Source organism: Pseudorca crassidens, chromosome 6, assembly GCF_039906515.1.
Source record: "Pseudorca crassidens isolate mPseCra1 chromosome 6, mPseCra1.hap1, whole genome shotgun sequence".
Lineage (NCBI taxonomy): Eukaryota > Metazoa > Chordata > Mammalia > Artiodactyla > Delphinidae > Pseudorca > Pseudorca crassidens.
Window position 1 is genome coordinate 14,092,603 of NC_090301.1, and position 25,539 is coordinate 14,118,141.

General features: G+C 39.8%; 1 long non-coding RNA gene across 6 annotated transcripts in view; it reads left to right on the plus strand.

Annotated features, from left to right (window-relative positions):
* Window positions 1-24,424, plus strand: part of LOC137226147 (uncharacterized) — a 69,852-nt gene extending 45,428 nt beyond the window's left edge. For 5 of the 6 annotated variants that reach the window (XR_010944200.1, XR_010944203.1, XR_010944205.1 and 2 more), the window contains 6 exons: window positions 3,351-4,012; window positions 7,386-7,516; window positions 12,620-12,665; window positions 13,815-13,868; window positions 19,489-19,660; window positions 22,270-24,424. This is a non-coding gene — a long non-coding RNA (uncharacterized lncRNA). The remainder of the gene's footprint in view (window positions 1-3,350; window positions 4,013-7,385; window positions 7,517-12,619; window positions 12,666-13,814; window positions 13,869-19,488; window positions 19,661-22,269) is intronic. The other variant, XR_010944202.1, reaches the window with a different exon arrangement.
* The last annotated feature ends 1,115 nt before the right edge of the window (window positions 24,425-25,539 follow it).

Below are 25,539 nucleotides of genomic sequence, written 5' to 3' on the forward strand. Positions count from 1 at the left end.
CACAGAGGGAGGAGGAGGAGTGAATGATCCTGTGATCCTTTCTCTGGAAAAACAGTTGTGGAGTAAAAAAAACACCTAGCCAGACCTTCTCTTAAAATGGCTCATGACTACAATAGCTGTCTCTCCTATGTGTAGAGAAAGCAGTCAACCAATGTTCCTTGAAGCTCAGTGGAAGTGTTGCCTAACATCTTAGACAACTACACATGGTTTCTGAAGGGTGTGCAAATTTCCAGTGGTGTGACAGTGATAGCTAACATTTACTGTGCTTACTATATGCCAGGCTGTGTTCTGGGCCTCATATGTTTTCACCAGTTTAGTCTTGTTTTGTTTTGTTTTGTTTGTGGTACGCGGGCCTCTTACTGTTGTGGCCTCTCCCGTTGCGGAGCACAGGCTCCGGACGTGCAGGCTCAGCGGCCATGGCTCACGGGCCCAGCCGCTCCATGGCATGTGGGATCTTCCCAGGCCGGAGCACGAACCCGTGTCCCCTGCATCGGCAGGCGGACTCTCAACCACTGCGCCACCAGGGAAGACCCCAGTTTAGTCTTTACATACAACCATCCTAGGAGGTAAGTATTACAACTACCTTTTTACAGACGTGGGACTGAGGCCCAGAGAGGTTAAATAGCTTGCCTGGGATCACACAGCTGCTAAGGGGCAAAGCCAGGATTTGAATACAGGATCATAGGATACACAAGACAGATGGTGCTCATGTAAGGAATATAGCTGACGGTAATGTAGGCTGCGTTTTACACATTTGGGACTCCACTTCAGGCATTACAGATTTTTTTGTCGTATTTTCAGTTTTCCTAGTGTTTTAATGAGTACTATTACCTTGACTCCATGGTTAATATTAATAAGGCTAACAAAAATATTTTACTGAAATAAAATTAATAGGCTTTATTTGATTATTAAATTATAATATATGGTAATTTTAAGAATGTTTTAATGTGAGTAATAACATTATTGCAGATCTTATTTCCTCATTTCTTTGTCTCTCATTTAGCTAGTTTTAATTAGAGTTATCCTACAAGGAATTTTCACAGCATGATTTTTGCACTCTTAAAATATAGAAGTATAGGGACTTCCCTGGTGGTGCAGTGGTTAAGAATCTGCCTGCCAATGCAGGGGACATGGGTTCGATCCCTGGTCCAGGAAGATCCCACATGCTGCGGAGCAACAAAGCCCCTGCGCCACAACTACTGAGCCTACGCTCTAGAGCCCGTGAGCCACAACTACTGAGCCTGCGTGCCACAACTACTGAACCCTGTGCACCTGGAGCCCATGTTCCCCCACAAGGGAAGCCACTGCAATGAGAAGTCCGTGCACTGCAATGAAGAGTAGCCCCCATTCGCTGCAACTAGAGAAAGCCTGCGCACAGCAACGAAGACCCAACACAACCAAAAATAAACAAATTTATTTTAAAAAAAATATATAGAAGTACATGTACTACCTGTAGTTTGTTCTTCTAACTGTGGCCTTCTTTTTTTTTTTTTAACATCTTTATTGGGGTATAATTGCTTTACAATGGTGTGTTAGTTTCTGCTTTATAACAAAGTGAATCAGTTATACATATACATATGTTCCCATATGTCTTCCCTCTTGCGTCTCCCTCCCTCCCACCCTCCCTATCCCACCCCTCCAGGCTGTCACAAAGCACCGAGCCAATATCCCTGTGCCATGCGGCTGCTTCCCACTAGCTATCTACCTTACTACGTTTGTTAGTGTGTATATGTCCATGACTCTCTCTCGCCCTGTCACAGCTCACGCTTCCCCCTCCCCACATCCTCAAGTCCATTCTCCAGTAGGTCTGCGTCTTTATTCCTGTCTTACCCCTAGGTTCTTCATGACATTTTTTTTCTTAAATTCCATATATATGTGTTAGCATACGGTATTTGTCTTTTTCTTTCTGACTTACTTCACTCTGTATGACAGACTCTAGGTCTATCCACCTCATTACAAAGAGCTCAATTTCGTTTTTTTTTATGGCTGAGTAATATTCCATTGTATATATGTGCCACATCTTCTTTATCCATTCATCCGATGATGGGCACTTAGGTTGTTTCCATCTCCGGGCTATTGTAAATAGAGCTGCAATGAACATTTTGGTACATGACTCTTTTTGAATTATGGTTTTCTCAGGGTATATGCCCAGTAGTGGGATTGCTGGGTCATATGGTAGTTCTATTTGTAGTCTTTTAAGGAACCTCCATACAGTTCTCCATAGTGGCTGAACCAATTTACATTCCCACCAGCAGTGCAAGAGTGTTCCCTTTTCTCCACACCCTCTCCAGCATTTATTGTTTCTAGATTTTTTGATGATGGCCATTCTGACTGGTGTGAGATGATATCTCATTGTAGTTTTGATGTTCATTTCTCTAATGATTAGTGATGTTGAGCATTCTTTCATGTGTTTGTTGGCAGTCTGTATATCTTCTTTGGAGAAATGTCTATTTAGGTCTTCTGCCCATTTTTGGATTGGGTTGTTTGTTTTTTTTGTTATTGAGCTGCATGAGCTGCTTGTAAATTTTGGAGATTAATCCTTTGTCAGTTGCTTCATTTGCAAATATTTTCTCCCATTCTGAGGGTTGTCTTTTGGTCTTATTTATGGTTTCCTTTGCTGTGCAAAAGCTTTGAAGTTTCATGAGGTCCCATTTGTTTATTTTTTTTTTTATTTCCATTACTCTAGGAGGTGGGTCAGAAAGGATCTTGCTGTGATTTATGTCATAGAGTGTAAATTTATTTGTGTAACTTTATTTGTGGTGAGGATGATTAGGGAAAAAAAGCAGATATAACTGCAATATCACACCTCAGTAAAAAAAGGACTAATCTTCTGGGAGAGAATGGATACATGTACGTGTATGGCTGAGTCGCTTTGCTGTGCATCTGAAACTATCACAACATTGTTAATCGGATATACTCCAATATAAAATAAAAAGTTAAATAAAAAAGGACTAATCTCTCCCTTTAAACATCAGAATGTAAGTTCATTGAAGTAAGGTCATAGGGATGAATTTGAATATCACCTAATTAGTAGCAAACATAAATTATTCACAAGATTCTGTTTTGTGTTATTAATCACAAAGCATGTTCCTTGTACAAATTATTTTTTATACTATTGTAGATAACATCTTCTGAAATATCATTTTTAAGTTGCGTGTTGTGGGAACTTAGACTATAATTAATATTTGTAAACCGTTTTTCATACCCAGCAAATGTGCTAAATTCTCCTACCAAAAGCTTTGGGTTTTCTATGCACACAATCATGTCGTCTGTTAATCATGACCATCTCTCATTTTCTAATTCCTATGCCCCAGGAGTGGAATTACAGATTCCCCTTGGTACTTTTTCAGGTTCTGAAGGGGCAGCAATGTTCCTGCATCTGTGGGAGCTTACATTCTAGTTGATGAAATAAGAGAAACACACGAGAAGGTATCAGATGGGGCTGAACAGAAAACCTGGGAGAGTGCTGTGGTAGAGAGTGGTTACCTCCGATTGGGTCTCAGGGAAGACTGGCCAGAGGAGGTGACTTCGAGTAGCAATCTACTATACAGCAACTGTGGACCATGCTGAGTTCAGGAGGAAGGACATTCACGGCAGAGCACAGCCTGGGCAAAGGATCTAAATATTGGTAATCAATTCTGAGTGTTTGGTGGACAGAACGAAGTACTGTGGCTGGAGTGTGGCTGGCAAGGGGCAAGTGGGATATGGTGAGGTCAGAGAGCTCGCCGGCCAGGGTGAGGAACTGATTTTTACTCGTGATGTTGTTGGAGGACAAATTGGATGTTTTTCTACAAAGAAGTGACACAATCTGATTTATAATAAACAACTGAATAGGTAAATAAACAAGATACTTTCAGACCATGACACAAACTCTTTAACAAATAAATAAACAAGATACTTACAGAAGAGGATGACACAAACCTTTTAACGAGTAAATATGTAAATGAACAAGATGCCTTTGGAGTATCACCCACTGCCAGTCCATTAATAGACTACTCCCATAACATCTTGGGTGAGTCTTTCTCTCCATCTTTTTTTTTTTTTTTTTTTTACTTTATTGAAGTATAGTTGATTTACAATGTTGTCTTAATTTCTTCTATACAGAAAAGTGACTCAGCTATCCATCTTGTTGTTTATCCATCCTATGCATAATAGTTTGCCTCTGCTAATCCCAAACTCACATTCCTTCCCTCCCCTAACCCCCCTTCCCCTTGGCAACCACAAGTCTGTTCTCTATATCTGTGAGTCTGTTTTTGTTTCATAGATATGTTGATTTGTATCATATTTTAGATTCCACATATAAGTGATATCATATGGTGTTTGTCTTGCTCTTTCTGAGTTGCTTCGCTTAATATGATAATCTCTAGGTCCACCCATGTTGCTGCGAATGACATTATTTCATTCTTTTTGATGGCTAATAATCCATTGTATCAATATATATGTACCGCATCTTCTTTATCCATTCATCTGTCAATGGACATTTAGGTTGTTTCCATGTCTTGGCTGTTGTAAATTGTGCTGCTATGAGCATAGGAGTGCATGTATCTTTTCAAATTATAGTTTTGTCTCAGTATCTTTTCAAATTATAGTTTTGTCTCAGTATATGCTCAGGAGTGGGATTGCTGGATCATAAGGCAACTCTATTTTTAGTTTTTTTTTCTTTCTCTGCCTCTTCCCCCCCCCCCCACACACACACTTAGCTTCTTTTCTCAGATCTCTGCTTTGTTTACAGATGTAACTTCTCAACACAGGGTGCCATCCTTCTGTCTTTCCTCCTATAGGACGACATTCTGTGCAAGATATATACTTTTCAAATAAGGACTCTTGCCATGACTCTCACTCATCAGATATTTATGATACCTATGAGATTTTTATTTGTTTATCTATTTTACTGTGGAAAAATTTTCATTTCTCTTGCTTTACTAGCTACATTGTATTTAGCTAATAAAAGCAGGTGGAAAAGAGAGGAGGATGGGTGGGGTCATGGTAGGGAAGGTTGAGTATTCCAGGAGAGCAAAGAGCTTAGTTTGAAGGCTTGGTTTGGTACATTTAGAAAAGGGGAAAGGCAGGGAGCTGGATGGGCAAGGAAACTGGCCTAAGAAGAGATTGGAGAGGCAAGCAGGCACCAGAGCATAAGGGACCTAGCAGGTCATGGAAAGGGTTTGGATTTTGTTTCAAGAGAAAATGGATTTGTTGAGAGGGTAGGTGTACAAAAGACCACATATTCTTATTTGTGGAGAAGAAAATGAAGCAGTGTATTTCATCAAAGGAGGAATATGTAGCCCCAAATTTTCATCTAGAAAAAAAAAAAACTTTTTTTCTATCCTGGTATTTAATCAGCTGGTCTCCAATTAATTACCTTACTCTAGATTCATTATTTAAAGGAGAGTGGTGTTAAAACTTCCACTCAGGGTTTACTATGCCATTCTCCCAGCCAAAGAACATGCTGGGAAAAAAAGTTGTGAGTAAACTCAGGAAGAAACTGGAGGCCATTAAGACATATACAGAGCTACAACCCAGAAAGATGCTATGGGTGGAAAGAGGCTGGCAACCCAAACCCAAATTCCTAAGCAGGCACAGCCAATATCCCACGGGTCTGAGGGAAGAGTCTCTGAAGTCTACAATTCAGTGCTGCACAGGAATGGGGTGGGTCGATTGAGCCTCCGCCAGGGTGAGCGAAATGAAGCAGCAGCCAGCCCCTTAGGACAGCATTGTCCAATGTAAATATAACACGAGGCACATGTGTAATTAAAACTTTTCTAACAGCCACATCAAAAAATAAAAAGAAGAAACAGGGGAAATTAAATTTAGTAATGTATTTAATTCAACCCACTGTATCCAAAATAGAATCATCTCAACACACCATCAATACAATAAGATATTTTACACTGTTTTTCCTATGAAGTCTTCCAAATCCAGCATATTTATTTCAATTTGCACTAGCCATGTTTCAAGTGCTCCATAGCTGTGATATGGACTGAAGAGCTAGGGGCTGTGTTGGGTTTTCCCCATCACATTGTGGTTTGCAACAGAGGTAGCTAGTCAGAAAAAAAAAAAAAAGCCACTTCTAGACTATGTTCATCAGACAAATCTCCAGATCATGCCTATTGTGGAGCTGTCGGCTACTTCAGCCATTAAACATCCCAGATAGGATGCAGATGGGACCTTGTTCTAGAAGCTTCGGTCTGGTGTCAGTCAAGTTGAGGGCAAATATGAAAGGACGACATCAAACCAACCATCCCCGAGTCTTACTAGACTTCTAATCAAAATTCATGCCACTAATTTGATTACATTGAAAAATGTAAGCTTCAGGGCTTCCCTGGTGGCACAGTGGTTGAGAATCTGCCTGCCAGTGCAAGGGACACGGGTTCGAGCCCTGGTCTGGGAGGATCCCACATGCCGTGGAGCAACTAGGCCCGTGAGCCACAACTACTGAGCCTGCGCTCTGGAGCCTGTGCTCCACAACAAGAGAGGCTGCGATAGTGAGAGGCCCGCGCACCACGATGAAGAGTGGCCCCCGCTTGCCACAACTAGAGAAAGCCCTCGCACAGAAACGAAGACCCAACACAGCAAAAATAAATAAAATAAATTAATGAAAAATGTAAGCTTCAATGAGAAAACTCATATATTTATAATAATTTATTCCCATCATAATGAGCACTCTCAATTTGTTTTTGTAGTATCTAACCTTTGCAAACTGCCTTTGAATTGAGTTCATCTGTATCACAAGAGAGCCGCACTATCACGAGCTGGGGAAAGGTCATTAGTAATACCTGCCAAATGCGCGTTCTCTCTTGCCTTAGCTTTCTTTTTTCTTCGTTTTCCTGTTTTAGTTATTTATAAGAATTTGCAAACCTTTAGATTAAGTATTCAAAGACTTTAATTCCCTTCAGGGGTCAAACAGTAGGACAAAAAACCTTGAATATGGGCCAGGCATTTAGAGAAAATAGAGTTCCTGGTGTACCTGTCCACCCCACATCTCTCAACAGGCCACCTCTAATCTGATATATTCAGGACAACAGCCAAGCCCTCAAGTTATTGTAATAAATCTCATTTTAAAATTCATTTACAAGCAAATATTTCAAATTCCCTTGTGGGAAATCACTAGAATTCTAATTGCACTTTGCTTCTTTCTCCTGAGCAAGTGTAAGAGAGGACAAACCTGACTCCATATTGGATCTATTCCTTTAGCTCTAACCCTTGTGCTCTGCTGCCTGTGCTCAGTCATTCGGGCTCTGTACCTTTTTTAAGAGAATGTTGTCTATAGGCTGAAATATACACGTTAGCCCATTCTCAAGGCTCTAACCTTTAAAGGTATAACACTTTTCCATTCATATAGAGATAAAAATTTGCAGAAGGGAGAGTAACATTTGTCTTGTTGGAAGTTTATAGAAACATTGTGACCAGACCTACCTGGACAGCTACAAGAACAAAGGATTCCAGGACCAAGAAGTCTGCAACGACCAGCCACACCCCCTCCCCTTTTAGTAAAAAAGAAGCCTGAATTCTAAATCAGGTAAGATGGTTCTTTGGGACACTAGTCCACCATCTTCTTGGTCTGCTGGCTTTCCAAATAAAGTCACTATTCCTTGCCCCAACAACTTGTCTCTCAATTTATTGGCTTGTCATGCAGCCAGCAGTAAGAGCTTGGACTTGGTAACACAAGGAAACCAAAGAACTCAATGTAGCAATTCTTTTGTGGACAAGGTTTATGCCAAAGCTCAGCTATTCCTTGGAGATGCTCATCTGAATTCAGCATTCCTTACCAACTGGAAGTGAAACAATCATGCAAATACTCTTCACAGTACTAATATCACATTAATCCTAAAAGTAATACCTTTCTGTGCTGGGAGGGCTTGACATCTGGATGTATATTTTAGGAGGTATAGATTCAGTGCCAAGAGAACATGTCTGAAACTTCTAGCATAAGCACTATTCTTCCCTTTAATTAAAATAGTAGCTAATGCTTATAGAAGGCTTACTGTGTGCCAAGCCCTGTTCTAAGCCCTTTTGTATATATTAAGTCTAATTTTCAAACAACTCTATGAGGTAGTGTGGAAAAAACAAGAAAAAAAAATATAGTCTCTGCCCCAAATTCCTGGCACGGAGCTTCTAAAACCCTTGTAATTTCCTAAGTAATAAGAGCACTAGGAGAATCTTTTGTTCTAATGAGACAACTCTGTGCGAGCTCCTAGATGACTCCTGGATGGGGACCAGTCACCAGAAAGACCAAACCATGAATGGAAGCTTGGACTTTTCAGCCCCCTTCCCTCCCACTTCTCTAGGGAGGGGATAGGGGCTAGAAATAGACTTAATAATTGATGATGCCGGGCCTCCCCGGTGGCGCAGTGGTTGAGAATCTGCCTGCCAGTGCAGGGGACACGGGTTCGATCCCTTGTCCAGGAAGATCCCACATGTCGCAGAGCAGCTAAGCCCGTGAGCCACAACTACTGAGCCTGCGCTCTAGAGCCCATGAGCCACAACTACTGAGCCTGTGTGCCACAGCTACTGAAGCCTGTGCACCTAGAGCCTGTGCTCTGCAACAAGAGAAGCCACCACAATGAGAAGCCCACACACCGCAATGAAGAGTAGCCCCGGCTCGCCGCAACTACAGAAAGCCCGTGCAGCAGTGAAGACCCAATGCAGCCAGAAACAATAAATATAAAATAAATAAATTAAAAAATATATAATTGATGATGTGTACAGGAGGAAGCCTCCACAGTTGAAAAATATATCTATATTCTGAGAGGGTAATGAACCCCAGCTCCAGAGGGACAGAAGCTCCTATGCTCAGTGCCCTCCCAGACCTCACCCTATGTATCTCTTCATCTGACTGTTCATCTGTATCCTTTATCATATCCTTTCATAAATTGGTAAATGTGTTTTCCTGAGTTCTGTGAGCTGCTTTAGCAAATAATTGAATACAAGGGGCAGGGAATCATGGGAACCTCTGATTTGTAGCCAAGTTCAACAGAAGTTGTGGGTAACCTGGGGACTTACTATTTATGATTGGCATCTGAAGTAGGGTGGGAGCAATCTTGTGGCACTGAGCCCTTAACCTGTGGGATCTGACACTATCTACAGGTAGCTGGTCCAGAACTGAATTAAAGTGTAGGTCACCCAGCTGGTGTCACAGAATTGCTTGGTGTGGGAAACAAAAACCCCACACATCTGGTGACCAGAAGTGTCAGAATTATTTTGAGTGTGATAGTAGTATGAGAAAGAAGGAGGAACACAAGAGGAAAGACTGTTTTTCAAACACAGATAGATGTTATTATTTTCATTGTTCTGATAAATAAAGTACAAAATGTATCCAACTGTTAAATCCAAGAGGCACACACGTGGTTGTGTCTACATATTTTAATTATTTCATAATCAAGTAAAATTAAAAGTTTTTTAAAAGCTCAAAATGATATAAAATGCCTAGCACAAACCCTGGGCATTCAGAAATCATTCCCCATCCCTTCTATACCCCCCAGACCTCCACAGCACCTTCCACGAAACCTCAGGCTTATTCCATCCCCCATCTGTCACCACCTGTCCTGATCATTATTTTTTTGCCGTTTCAAAAATTTTTTAATTGAAATACAGTTCATTTACAATGTTCTGTTAGTTTCAGATATACAGCAAAATGATTCAGTTATACATGCATACATACATATATTCTTTTGTTACATTCTCTTCCATTATAGGTTATTACAAGATATTGACTATAGTTCCCTGTGCTATACTATTTCTGCCTGGACCAGACATGCCCCTTATTGCTAAATGGTCAAGCATTGGCTGGAATTAGCAATCACTAGGGTGCTGTGGTCTTTCCAGTATCTGTACCTTAAGTTCTTGAGGGTATTGCCTTGGGGCATCCGATGAAAGCCCAAATGCTATTACTTAAAAATCAGATGAGCACAGCCATGTTCATGACAGCATTATTCACAATAACCAAAGAATGAAAACAACCCCTGTGTTCATTGACAGATGAATGATAAACAAAACATGGTACATACAAACAATGGAATATTATTCAGCCTTAAGAAAGAAGGAAATTCTGACCCATGCTACAATATGGATGAAACCTGAGGCCATTAAGCTGAGTGAAACAAGCTGTTCACAAAAGGACAAACATTGCATGATTCCACTTATATGAGGTCCCCAGAGTAGTCAGATTCATAGAGACAGAAAGTAGATGGTGTTTGCTGGGGGCTGGGAGGAGGAAATCGGTAGTTATTGTTTAATGGATACAGAGTTTCAGTTTTGCAAAATGAAGTGTGCTAGAGATGGAATGTGGTTTCCCAACAATGTGAATATACTTAATGCCACTGAACTGCACACATAAAAATGGTCAAGATGATAAATTTTATGTTATGTGTATCTTGCCACAATTAAAAAGAAAAAACAATCAGATGAGCAAGCGAGCTGAAACCCAGAGATGGTTGCTACAAAAACCAGTTCTAATGTATTTCTTGGCTTATTTTTCTTGGCTTTGTTTCTTGTTATTATTCATGCTCACATTTGTGGTATTAATTAAAAAAAATTTTTGTCATTAAAGGTAATTTCATCCATAATCCCACAGGCATCCCTAAAGCTCACCAGTTTTAAATTTTTCTGTGGGTTGTGGGTTTCTTTCGGTACGTTTTAATCTTTTGTTTAACATTGAAATATGATAGTTTGCATTCTGTTTCCAAAACAAGTTCTCCATATATTAATTTACAATGTTGACTTATGCTTTATAGTCTTAGTATTAATTTTTAGGGGCCTGAGGACATTTTATTGAACTAATATGCCATCCTTTGTTGATCTATTTATTTCTGGAGGAATAGTTTTAGTTGTTTCTTGTTTTTTTGTTGTTGGTTTTGTTTTTTTTGCGGTATGCAGGCCTCTCACTGCTGTGGCCTCTCCCGTTGCGGAGCACAGGCTCTGGACGTGCAGGCTCAGCGGCCATGGCTCACGGGCCCAGCCGCTCCGTGGCATGTGGGATCTTTCCAGACCGGGGCACAAACCCGCGTTCCCTGCATCGGCAGGCGGACTCTCAACTACCGCGCCACCAGGGAAGCCCTGTTTCTTGTTTTATTTGCTTTGTAATTCCCAATCATGACCATTATCATTTTATATGTTTTCATTAAATTTAAAAAATGGAATGGGCTTTATAACTTATAGGTTATTCATTTTTGACCTCATTTGAACAGAATCAAGGTGGTCATGCTCCTCCGTTTATGACATATCATAAGTCTATGCATGGATATTTAAATTCTTAAAATTTGATTTCTTCTTTCATTTATGATACCCAGTCTCACTTCTCCTTCCTCTTCTCATGTATTTAACGTACACACTTCCATCATTTTATTTACATGTATACATAGTAGGTTTCATGTTTTCAAAAACCTACTTAAGTAGCATTGTGCTTTTAACCTCATTTGGTTCATTACTTTTTCACTCAACATTGTATTTTTGAGATTTATCCATGTAGCTAAACACAAAGCCAGTTAATTTCTTCTAACCTTTGCATAGAATTCTATTTTATTGGTAGTTCACGTTTAGATGGACGTCACTATGTCTAACTCCTTGCTACTGAAAGCTATGCTTTTCCCAGCTCACAGGTTTACATCTCCGTTTGCACTTGTGAGGTAGTTTTTGTGGCAGGTACTTGCACACAGGCCTGGGATTGCTAATTCCCAGGGCATCTGCAGCCACAGTTTCAAGAATACTGGAGGCTGTTCTCCAACGGCTCTGTATGCAGGTGGTCCCACCAGCGGTGTCCGAGGGCTCTTACTCTCCAACATCCTCTTCAGAGCTTAGTGTTCTGAAGCCTCAAATTATTGACAAACTAAGGACTGTAAAATTGTATCTGGTTTTGTTTTAATTTGCTTTCCCCTGATAATTAGAGAAGTGAGGCATCTCTCTGATTAGTTCTTATGTGAATTACCTATTAATATCCTTCACCCTTTCAAAAAAATTTTAGGTGTCCTACCCCTTTCTTACTGATTTACAGGAACTTCTATATTGTAGAAGTGCTGAATCTGGCTTAATTCCTTTTCAGTCCTCTTAGAAATAGGCTAATTAGACCACAATCAGTCTATGTCCAGATATGTCGACCCAGAGGTTAGATATAGTTCCCAGAACACCAATTTGCTTTGACAACTCTGGTTGGATTCTGCATAACTCTCAAGGCTTGGTCTGTCTCTGCAGTCACAATTCAAAGGTCCTACTAATGATGCCTGAGTTGAGGAAAGCCTCTTTCTCAGTACCTCCAGCAAAAATCTAGGACCGAGATCTCATTAACTTATGCTGTACTTTTAACTTTTCCTGATCAGGGAGTAGAATATTCTGATTGACCGGGTTTTGAAAGAGATTCCTATTTGGCATGTCACTAAGTGGCGAAGAGACACTTCCTTCTTGTGTAGAATATATTTCTGCAGCAATACATAAATAAGTACATGTATATTATGAAGATGTATATATTCTTATTCTAATATAAAGAAATTTCCCATCTATCCCCCATCCCATTAAATAAATATATATTAAATTTGATCCGAGGCCTTTTGGCATCTATAAGGATGATAATTTGATTTCTATTCCCATCTTAATTTATTAAAATGACAAATATATTCTTTTATTTCCTAAGATGCAGTTCACTGGTATTGCTCCTCTGAATTCCGCTGGCTCATCAGGTATTGTTATTTTAATGTGATGCTAAAGCCTATTTTTGAATATGGGTCATTTACTATTTTTGCTCTGAGGTTCATGAGTGAATGACTCCCTAATTTTCTTTTTTCTGAGTGTGCTCTTTCTGTCAGATGTTAGTATTATGCTCTATGACAAGAATTTGGAAGATTCTCACTTTCTCACTCCTTACCATTTGCTGGAGTAGTTTAAATAGCATTGGAGTTACTATTGCTTAATATTTTAATAGACTTCAGCTGCGAAATTACCTGGCACTCCTATAGTCAGGTTCATTTTTTAAAAAATTAGTTTTAGGATTTTTCCTCACCTGTATTAATTTAAGCTTGTTTTTTTTTTTTTTTTGATTATACAAAACATTAACATATAACAAAAGTCAAAACTTTTTTTTTTGGCTACGCCATGTGGCATGCAGGATCTTAGTTCCCCAACCAGGGATCGAACCTGTGCCCCGTGCATTGGGAGAGCAGAGTCTTAACCCACTGGACCACCAGGGAAGTCCCCAAACTATTTAAACAGATGTATTCTGAGGATGCTCATTCCCATCCACCTCTTCTCACCCACGCTTAGCAGCTTCTGGTTAATCCTTATGCAAAAATAAGCACACATATATGTAGTAGGTTCTTATTTCTCCTTTTTTCCTATGCAAATGGTGTATATTTTGTATCTTGGTTTTTTCTTTTTCAATCTTAACAACACATCATTAAAATTACTCCATATCAATTCATAGAGCTTTTTCTTATCTTTTTTTTTTAACATCAGCATATTTTTTTCATAGAGTGGATGACCATTAATTATTTATTCAATCTCCTAGATATGAGATTTAGGTTCTTTCCATTACTTTGCTATTACAAATAATACCACAATGAATAATATTGTGATTTTTTTCTTTGTGATATTGAAAGTATATATATTCAGGGTAAATTCCTATAAATAGGATGCCTGGTATTACAGGTCTTTGAAAAGAAGGTGAATTCTTAGGTTTCAGTATTTAAGAGTTCGATACATGTTACTTCTACATCTAGATTGTTCTTAGGTGATTTAGGTCTTCTTTTTTGTTCATTTGCTTACCTAATGTATCATGATCTGAAAGATGTTTTATTAGTCTCCTTTTGCTGATGTGCCTTTATTTCACCTAGTGTTTCCTGTAGATTTTTCTCTGCATTTTGGAGCCAATGTTATTTGGTGCCCAGGTAGGTATAACTGTAAGATCTGCCTTGAGGATTGTATCCCTCATCACTGTAAAGCACTTTTCTTGACTAATTTTACGTGTTGTGCCTGAATTCCACCTTGTCTGAGGTTGTGACCATGACTCTTGCTTCCCCTTGTCTGCATTTGTGTGTATGGACCTTTGTCCCTTCTTTGATTTTCAACTGTTCCTAGCTGAGTCTTCACTTACACACACCATTCTGTTGGACTCTGCTTAGAATTCCAGCTAAGGGCTTTTCTTTTCGTAGATAGATGTGTAACTTGTTACAAGTTTGATATGGCAAATACATTTTATCTTAGTTACAGGGTCATTCAATTGTTTAACACTTCCTTTGTTTTAGTGTATTTCACTAGGTGTTAACAGTGTGTTTGTGTGGGGGGCACGTTTATGTGTACACATATTCTAGAAGTTTGGAATATTTGTACAGTTTTTAGTTTTTAGGAATTACTTTAACTATAATTTTGTGTAATATACTTAACAGTTTAAATCCTCATTTTTGACTAACTTCCCATTATGATAAATTTAGCTGATTCCCCTTTCTCCTTTCTCCTCTTCTTTCTACCACCTGATTTTTTTTAAAACTTTTTATTAGGAAAAAGTTGTTCCCCATGTATGCATCACCCAGCTCCAAAAATAATAATTAAATCTCACTTCACCTATATCCCACTCATTTCTCTCTCCTGTGTTAATTTAAAGCAAATTCAATTCATATCTTTTTTTCCTGCAAACACTTCAGTATGTATTTCTAAAAGACAAGAATTTAAAATATTTAAACAAATATCATTGTTATACCTAAAATAAAAATTAAGGCAGGAGTAAATGATGTAGCAGAACTGGAAGTGGCCTCCCCCGAGAAGGGAAGGGATTAGGTTAAGATTGAGCTAACCATTTGGTCAGCATTAAATTTTCCAGTTATATCATAAATGATACAAAAATTTTAACTGAGGATTCAAATAAATCCACATATTTTGATGGGTTGCTGTATATTTTAAGTCTCTTTTAATCTGTAGGCTCCAGCTCCCTCATCTCTCTCTCTCTCTCTCTCTCTCCCTCTCTCTTGCAATTTGATTTTTGAAGACTCTGAACCATGTCTTGTGGAGTGTTCCACAGTTTAGATTTTGCAGATTGCTTCCTTGTATCATAGTTCAACAGGTTCCTCTGGTGTCTATATTTCTATAGATAAAAAAATTGGTAGTTGCATCTAGGATATTGATCATATTCAGGTTCTTATTTTGGAGAAGATGTTGGTGGTGGCAAGACTACTTTATAGGTGGTAGCATGCATTATCTTCCATGAAGAGATATGTAATAGCTGAGTGTCTCTTTTTAAGATGGTCAAAGTTGGGGACTTCCCTGGTGGTCCAGTGGTTAAGAACACGCCTTCCAATGCAGGGGACACGGGTTCAATCCCTGGTCAGGGAACTAAAATCCCACATGTCACCAGGCAACTACCGAGCCCGTGTGCCACAACTAGAGAGAAGCCCATGTGCCACAACGAAAGATCCCGTGTGCCGCAACTAAGACCTTACTTAGCCAAAAATATAAATAAATAAATACTAAAAAAAAATAAAAAGATGGTCAAAGTTGTTGATATCCAATGCTTAGACATATTAATTCACTGGGGGTTGTAAAATAATATTCTAATTTTCTTCTTCTGCATTTATTACCTGGAATACTTCTATAATCATTTATTGTTTGGTTACATAAAGATGGTGGCACAGTTTGTATCAGAAAGAGGATAAATGCTTGACTCATTCCCTTTATTTACTAAATCTTAAGGGAACACTGGGAATAATTGCTTTAGAATATTACATAATCACTCATTTGAATTGAAAGCACAGTAGTTTGACCTTATAGATTTTATCAGATAAATCCTAAGGATACATACACAGACAACTGTAAAGAAATAAAAGTTTCAATAATCATATCATTAGTCTTACTATGGTGTGTATATAATATATATTATTGGGATAGAGCAAATTAATATGTTAATGTTTTCAGGAAACAAAACTTTCAGAGAGAAAACAGCTACAAATATAAAATCAAACAAAAACTCTGAAATGGGAATATTAGCTTGAGTTTATGATATATTTTCTTCTATATTTTAAAAATAGAAACTATGCAAAGCTGTTACTGAGTCCAAGCTCGTACTACTCCCTGCATGATAGGCCAATAAATCAAGAGACGAATTGTTGGGGCAAGGAATAGTGACTTTATTTGGAAAGCCAGCAGACCAAGAAGATGGTGGACTAGTGTCCCAAAGAACCATCTTACCTGAGTTAGAATTCAGACTTCTTTTATACCAAAAGGGGTGGGAGTGTGGCTGGTTGTTGCACACTTCTTGGTGCCGGAATCCTTTTTTCTTTCAGCTGTCCAGGTAGGTCTGGTCACAATGTTCCTATAAGCTTCCAACAAGACAAATGTTACTCTGTGTTCTGCAACTTTTTATCTCTGTATGAATGGAAAAGTGTTATACTTTTAAAGGTTAGAGCCTTGAGACTGGGCTATTTCAAGGTGTAGTCAACGTTCTCTTACAAAAGGTACAGAGCTCCATGACTAAGCACAGGCAGCAGAGCACAGGGGTTAGAGCTAAAGGAATAGACCCAATATGGAGTCAAGTTTGTTCTTCTCTGTTACAGAGCCTAGTACAAATAAGCACCCTGACCTCCTAGATTATGATTTCTAATGTTATTTCTCACTAACAGGACTCAGGGGTCCTTAGAGGTATGATTAATTCCAGATCTGGATTAGATGAACTTGGGCATCTTTTTATAATGAAAAGCAAGGAAGCTATCAAAGGTTATTGGGGATATGTCAGAAGGATTCAAAAGCCAGCTTGAAGGGGTTCTTACTTGCCAAAAATCAGATGATTTGAGTGTAAAAACAAAACAAAATAAAGCAAAACATCCTGAAATGGATTGAAACACATCAAATATATGAGAATTCATGAGTTCATGATAATACTCCCCTCCTCACTCAAAAAAACAAAACCAAAACCAACCAACCAAACAACAACAACAAACAAAAAACAACCCAGCTCATTGACATTGGTCTCCTTTGGAAGATGCTGAGGAATCAATTGATAATTCAAAAAACAAAATTCTAAATAAGTGAAAACAGTCAAACTATCTTCCTACATTTTCTTTATGAAATACACCTCAGATAAGCAAATATTTGGTAATGAAAAGCTCTATGTTCTACATAATAGATAAAATTGATAAATAAACAAAGGAAATAAGGTGAAAGTTAGAGTGCTACAATTTTGCAGTTCTTTAAAAAAATTGGTTATAAGCAAACAATGATCAGTGATTGCTAAAACAACTAATTTTAATCTGATTAATCTTAACAAAAAAAGAAATCATCAGACATTTGGACCTTAATGTGATACAATAGGAAATTCACAACTTCACTTGTGAAGTATTCTTGTAAAAAAAATGATTAAACTCCTAAATATAACTACTAGTTTACAAAAAACATAAGAGGGAGAGAGATGTGTTAAATGACATCATGGGGATACTATCAGCAAAATTCAGCATATAAGAAATTCTACTGGGCAAAAAGAAATGAAAGACAGATGGACAGAAACAAAGAAAGAAGGAAAGAAGGAAGGGAGGAAGGAAAAGGGAGAACCTATAAAACTTTCTGAGATGATGAAAATATTCTCTATATCTGTGCTGTCCAGTTAGGTAACTACTAGCCACATGTTAGAATCGAGCACTTGAAGTACAGCTAATGAGACCGAGGAGCTGATTTTAAATATTGTTTAATTTATAAACGATTTATTAAATTTAAATAGCCACATGTGGTTAAGGGCTACCACATTGGACAGCATAGCAAAAACTAAAAAATAAGAGATAAATCAACTAAATGCAATGTATGGAGTTTACTTGAATCCTGAAATAAACAAACCAATAAGATGTTCCAAGTATAAAAACAATTAGGAACTATTTGGGAAATTTGAAACCTGAAAGGATACTTATATTAAGAAATTCTTATTGGGCTTCCCTGGTGGCGCAGTGGTTAAGAATCCACCTGCCAATGCAGGAGACATGGGTTTGAGCCCTGGTCCAGGAAGATCCCACATGCCGCAGAGCAACTAAGCCCGTGCGCCACAACTACTGAGCCTGCACTCTAGAGCTTGTGAGCCACAACTACTGAGCCTGCGTGCCACAACTACTGAAGCCCGTGTGCCTAGAGCCTGTGCTCCGCAACAAGAGAAGCCACCGCAATGAGAAACCCGTGCACTGCTACGAAGAGTAGCCACCGCTCGCCGCAACTAGACAAAGCCTGCATGGAGCAACGAAGGCCCAATGCAGCCAAAAAAAAAAATTAATTAATTTAAAAAGCTTCTTGTTAATTATTTTTAATTAGGTTAAAATATTATGCTTATTTTTGAGTCCATATCTTTTAGGCAAACAAAATGAAGTATTTATGGATAAACCATTATTATATATGTGATTTGCTTCAAAGTGATCTAATGGCGATGGAAGGAAGAGTGTGTGTGTGTGTGTGTGTGTGTGCGTGTGCGTGTGTGTGTGTGTGTGTGTGTGAATGAGGGGCCAAGATTTGATGTGTACTGATAATTGTTGAAGCTGTAGTATTCGTTTCCTATGGCTGCTGCAATAAGTTACCAGAAACTTGGCTTCTAACAGCACACATTGATTCTTCTACACTGTAATTAGTTCCAGAAATTGGAAGTCCCAATAGTTCCACTGAGCTGAAATCAAGTGTTTGCAGGGCATGCTTCCTCTAGAGATTCTAGGGGAGAATCCATTTCTTTCTTTGCCTTTTCTAGTGTTTTGAGTGGCATTTCTTTTATTCCTTGGTTCAGGTCCTACTCCTCCGTCTTCAAAGCCAGAAGCATAGCATCTGCTTCTCTCAGCTTCCATCCCAGGGTCTTTTCTTTTGTCTGAAATCAAATCTCCCTCTTCCTCCTTATTCTAAGGATGTTTGTGATTATACAGTAGGGCTTACCTGGATAATCCAGGATAGCCATGCCATGGCAAGATCCTTAATTTAATCACACCTGAAAAGACCCTTTTCTCATATAAAGAAACATTCATGGCTTCCATGGATTAAGGAGCTTGGTGTCTTTGGGGGCTATTATTCAGCCTACCAGACTGCGTGATGTTCACATGGGGATTTTTAAGAAGTATCTATCTATCTATCTATTTTTGCTGCACCGGGTCTTAGTTGTGGCACACGGGATCTTCGCTGCTGCATGCGGGATATTTAGTTGTGGCACGCAAACTCTTAATTGCGGCATGTGGGATCTAGTTCCCGACCAGGGATCGAACCCAGACCTCCAGCGTTGGGAGCGCGGACTCTTGGCCACTGGACCACAAGGGAAGTCCCCACGTGGGGATTTGTTATCCTATTCTCTGTACTGTAGTACAGGTTGGAAAAATCTTAAATAAAAAACCAAATTTGTCTGATGTGTATGCATAGCAGTTTGTACAATATCACTGATTTAGATGGGATCTCAGGACCCATAACCCAAATCTTTGTTCTGACAAATTGTGCTGCCACTCGCTTGTCAGGAGCCACAAACAAATCACAGGCCTTGGGGAGTTAATGGCCTAAAAGACTGTTTTCTTTTTGCAGAGCTCTTTTGTTCTTGGTGACTTCTATAAACCTGGAGCCCAATGTTTCTAATGACTGAAGAGGAGATAGTCGTCAGTGTAGACATGTTACTGACTGTTACCTGGGTTACATTTGCCAAGAGACTGGAGGCCCTCTGCTTACACTGATTTTATGGACACAGCCAACCAGTGGAGTAAGTTTTAGGGTTTCCTTTCTGTGATTGTTCTTGTTGCTGCTGTTATTCTCTCTCTCTTTCATGCAATTTAAACTCTTAATATGCTCATCTTTTAGGAAGCTGAATACATGAAAATTCAAATTATAAAAAAGAAAAACTATAGGTAGGGAATGGGATTAGAGTGGTTTTCTTATTTTTCCTTTTTAAAAAATTAATTAATTTATTTTTTTGGCTGTGTTGGGTCTTCGTTTCTGTGTGAGGGCTTTCTCTAGTTGCGGCACGCGGGGGCCACTCTTCATCGCGGGTGCGCGGACCTCTCACTGTCGCAGCCTCTCTTGTTGTAGAGCACGGGCCCTAGAGCGCAGGCTCAGTAGTTGTGGCACACGGGCTTAGTTGCTCCGCGGCATGTGGCATCTTCCTGGACCAGGGCTTGAACCCGTGTCCTCTGCACTGGCAGGCAGATTCTTAACCACTGCGCCACCAGGGAAGCCCCCCTAGGGTGGTTTCCTTGATAAAAAGATTCACATGAAGTTTCTTCTGAATAAAGTGTACTCTCCATGTACTATAACTATCTGTTGAAATTTTAGATTTTCCTGAACACGTTTAAGCAAAATGATATACCTGTTAATTTTTGTCCTACTCCAATGGAGTTTTAAACCGTGAAAATTATTATCTCCATGGAAGCAAGGGTGACCCTTTTGTTAAAATAACTCATCAGTGGTAACCGATGTCCCACAAGATTCAGCCTTCAGTGGCAGAGCAAGAAGCAAGAATATGAGGCCTATTTTTGCTCCCTGAGTTTTTGTTTTTGTCAGTTGAAAGATATATCTTTAGCTTACTTGGTTATAATTATAAACTGTTCATTGCAAGAAGTCAAGCAAATAGAATGGAATTTAAAAAGCACCTCCACAGGTAATGAAAAAATCCAATGTAGTGTCAAAGTCTTTTATTCCCATTTAAATAAGAAGTACGGATTGCTTTTTACAACCCTGAGAATGTGATTAGTGCCACTGAAGTGATACCTTTATTATACGAGGCATAATTCTTAGGACCGTTTATCATAAGGGACCAATAATTACTTAAGGTTCCACCAACCTCCTCCTAGCTGTGACTCAACAAAAGTGGTATTGGATTCTAAGTCACTTAGCTTTGGGTGCTGAGGTAACATTCCAGTGCAGGAGAGGAAAATATTCTTTCTTCCTTCTACCCTCCTGGGTTCCCCAGCTGGGTCCTGTAACATTTGACTGACAGAAGATAGATTAGTAAGAGAACAGTAAAGAGAAGTTTATTAGTGTGTGTGCTGTGCATACACATGGGCATACCAAGAGATGAGGGACTCAAAGCAATTGTTAGAACTTAGGCGTATAAAACATCTTAACACAAAAACAATACATTTTTAGAGACGTGACAAGAAAAAGAAAGGACTTTGAGTTTCTAGAGTGACATGGTAACTCCACAGTTGTCTGGGACCCAGTCCACTTCCAGTTTTCTGATCTGACCAATAGCATGAGGACCTCATCTCATGATCTGGGATATAGCCCTGCCATCCATTTTCCAAGCCGCACAAAAGGAGAGACAATAGGCTTGTATCAACTGTCTTTTAAGGCCATTTCCTGGAAGCCTGCACACGGTATTTCCAGTTACATTCTCTTAGCTTGACCTCAATCAGTAAGTCCATGTTTGGCTGCAGGGGTGACTAGGATATGGATTGCTTATTCTGGACAGCTCTGTCCCCAGCTTAAATGTAGGGGTTTTATTACCTAAAGATGACACTGAGCATGGATATTAGCGGAAAATTAACAAGTTCTGGGATGACTTTCCAGCAGTGAAATTCCTGAGCCAAGCTATGTTTTTTTGCCTTTTAAAGCCCTTGTTATATGAGGACAGATTGCTTCCAGAAAGGTTCTACCACTCAATACTTCCACACATGGCACAAGAGAAAGCCTGCTTTGTCACATCCGTAGTTTTCTTTTTTTTTTTTTTTTTTGCGGTACGCGGGCCTCTCACCGCCGCGGCCTCTCCCATTGCGGAGCACAGATCCCGGACGCGCAGGCCCAGCGGCCCTGGCTCACGGGCCCAGCCGCTCCGCGGCATGTGGGATCTTCCCGGACCGGGGCACGAACCCATGTCCCCTGCATCAGCAGGCGGACTCCCGACCACTGTGCCACCAGGGAAGCCTGGCAAATCAGAAAGAATGAAAAACTAGCATCAAGTACCATTAATTCTGAGTTCTTAATTCCTCGGAAAGAGTTGAAGCACTGATACTTTAGCCCTTTCACAGATGCGCTATTCTCTGAGTCAGGGAGGTAATTTGATGTCTATGGTTCAGCTCAGCGTATGAGAAAATGTCACCATATGGATGAGACAGGCACTTGCAATCCTTCACAGTGGTGACAGGAGGAAGTGACATAATGAAAACGAGACTTCAGAGATGATACTGATTACTGCTAGGTCCTGCATTTACGTCTCACTGCCATCCAGATTACCCTAATTAAATTTTCAAGTTGGGGCTGGTATCAACATGCTTTTAAAAATACGCATTTTTATTTTAGAATCAAGCTGATCTCAGGCAGCTTATTGGTCTGTTTTGTTTTCATAAACAGAGTGTGTTTGTTCTTTATTTGTAGAAATCTGAGCACTTCCGGCCTTTACTGCCTTAGCGGCAGGAGAACAGCAGCAGACATTGTCAATATCTGAATGGTAGTAGCAGAGGACAGGAAGCTCACCGACAATACCTGGGTGGCATTTGGCGGTTCTTACCAGGATCCCTTGCAGTGTGGTTGAGAATAAAGCATCCCGACCTGTTCTCTGCAGACTTGGACAGCAGCACATAGCTCCAAGCGCAAGTTAATTTTTATAGTAGGTGTGCACTTAGTAATTGTACAAAGTTTCTGGAAATGAGCAAATTACCTTAACAAGTGGACCAATAACATCCGGGGTCACCACAGCTTGAGTTGGGTTTATATCCATCCTCACAAGATGTGTTCCACAGAGAATCCGGATCTAGTCATTATCTATACTTGCAGATATGATTCGTTATAGCTTCTTGATGGGGGGAAATCATAAGAAAAGTCTCAGCTGTTGATTTGATAGTGAAAGAATCCAAGATTTAGCTATTTCCAAAGAAGTAAAAGAAAAGCTCTTATTTTTGGAGGAACGAAATGTCCATTTTCAAAGTTGCCTTTCAACCCTCCTTTCAGCATCTGACTTGGTGATAAGCCATTTATAATTAGCATCCTTAGGATTTTCCCATGTGGATAAATACTCTTGATTGGCAATCTGGGTCTCTCCGTACATGTTCCTGTTAAAATGAGTAAGGTATAAAAATCCTACTCAATTGAGTTTTTCTTGCCAAACAAAGCCAAATGGAACCACAAAAACAAACAAACAAACAAGCAAACAAACCCAGAGATACATTCTAGGTAAAATTTGCTCTAATGTTTGAACTTTTTAAAGGTAAGTATTCAGTCACCATTCCAGTTCGAGTTTCCGTTACTTTGATATAATCTTATTTGGTCCAATAACTCTGAAGGCTGAGGTATTTCTCTTCCTGCTTCTTTTAGAGAGTAAAGCCTTGTTCCAGTTGATGAATAAATCAAGATTTGCAGAAAATGGTGAATAAGTCTCTGTTTGCTAGTGATTTCTTGGCATCATGGAAAAATCATTTAGTTTACAGTTTCTTAGACTTGCCATATTATAAAAAAGAGAAAATTATAACCTTAAAAGAATTACATCCTTTAGATTAATGCAATTAAACCATACTAAATGCACTGGCTTATTATTATTACCATTATTTTACATTCTTAGAGTACGTTGAAGAAGTTCAGAGGTCTCTGGCCACTCATAACAGCGGATACCGAAAAGCAGAGAAAGAGGCTTCAAGTATCATAGTGGAGATGCTGAAATATCTGAAAAATTTTACAAAGCTCACTCAAATTTCATGTGAGTGGACTGGTTAACATGTGAGAGGATCCGTGCTAAAACAGTCTAGTTCTTACTTGAATTTCACACCATTAATGTCCTTTCCTTAAGTTAAGTCTACTTACCTGGGAAAAAGGAAGATTTTGAACAGTTTGATTCCTTTGGGATATTATGCGACATATTTTTTTTTTTCCTGTGGTACGCGGGCCTCTCACCGCTGCGGCCTCTCCCTTTGCGGAGCACAGGCTCCGGACGCGCAGGCTCAGCGGCCATGGCTCACGGGCCCAGCCGCTCCGCGGCATGTGGGATCCTCCCGGACCGGGGCACGAACCCGTGTCCCCTGCATTGGCAGGCGGACTCTCTACCACTGCGCCACCAGGGAAGCCCTAGGTGACATATTTTTATACTACATAAGAAAGGAGTCTGGAACCACTGTGGATGATTGTAAATCTGGTGGGAGTGGTTATTAGAGGAACAAACAGTGAGCACAGCACATACAGGCTCACAAAAGACAGGAAAAGGTGGGCGTCCTCATTGGGGTCCTTAGGCAGCCAGGGGACACTACAGAACGCTTATCCTGGAGAAGAGGGACCAACCAAAGAAGAGGACACCCTGAGGATGAAGCTGGCCTTTGCTGTGAAGCAAACAATGATGAGGTTTTCCACAGGATTTGGACAACTAAGACGTGATGTGGTATTGGAACATTTCAAGAACTGAACGAAAGTGTATTTTTATTTGGCTTCTCCCCCCCCTCCCCGCATTGAATAAGGAAGTCTTTGCTGGTCTAGATCTAGACTAGAGATTTCCATGGTAGTGGTGGAAATTCATTTTTGAAAGTGGGAGAGTTCTCTGAAAAGTGAATTAGGGAAAAAGAAGATAATCTATAAATAAAGGATAAGAAATGATGGCATTTGTGTTGACCTTGAAGAACGGAAAAATAGGTGTAGTGCGAGATTGGACCCCAAAGGTATCACATGATTTTATTCTTACTCTTAAGTACTCTTGGTGCTTGGGTTAGAGGAAAGAAGGGAGGTGGAAACTGCCTAAAGATGAACCATTTACAGGCCAGTTATTAAAGAAAAGTGAGGTGAAGCTCTGGAACTGTCAGAGGGCCTGCTGGGAGGAGTCGCAGTCTTGCGTGAATATCTCGTATTCACCATACCCACGTTTACACGAACATCTCATATTAATCATTCCTTTGGCTCTCAGCTATTAAATTCTGGTGATGATAAAATTGAGCAGCAGAGGGTGCCATCCCCTCAAATTTCCTTTCCTGGACTTGAAAGGTCATCTCAAGGCTATGTGCCTCTGCAGACAAGCTTAGACTAATTGTAAGTTCATAAAATAATTGAATTCTCTTGGGCATGCATTGCCTAGGTTGGGTATTATCCTCGTGAGGTGGAGGCACTCACTTTCATCCGCACCTGCTCTGTTTCGCACTGTGAGGCTCTACCCGGGGCAACTGGCTCTCAAGTGTCCACATTTGGCCACAAGGGGACAGGAGACGATCATGTGAATGGGTTAATAGAAATCCAATACCTTTAATGGAAACCATCTCAACATACACAGTCTGCCAATGGAAAGTCAAGATTTGTTTCCTTTAAATTGAAATCATTTAGATTTTTATTATGTTTATAGATTTTAAATGCCGTTTAAGGAAAATGGTTTTCAGACTTTAACCCATCAACCATACTTTGCCTTCAGACTGCAGAATTAAGGCAAGGCATACTTGCTACAACACATTCTAATATTCAGTTAACCTATTAGCAGATAATTTTTTCAAGGCTTTTCAGTTTGCTTCACATTCCTGTTCATGTTCTTCAAGTTCATCGGTCCCCCATAGGGGTCTCCCGGGAGTCTTGGCCGGTTTGTGCAGTCGGGTCCAGTCCGTGGTGGCTGCAGGAGCTCAGCCTTGCAGGGAAGGCACCGTCTGCTGCAGTCCTGAGCCTTGGTCAGTATGACTGCTCACACTAGGG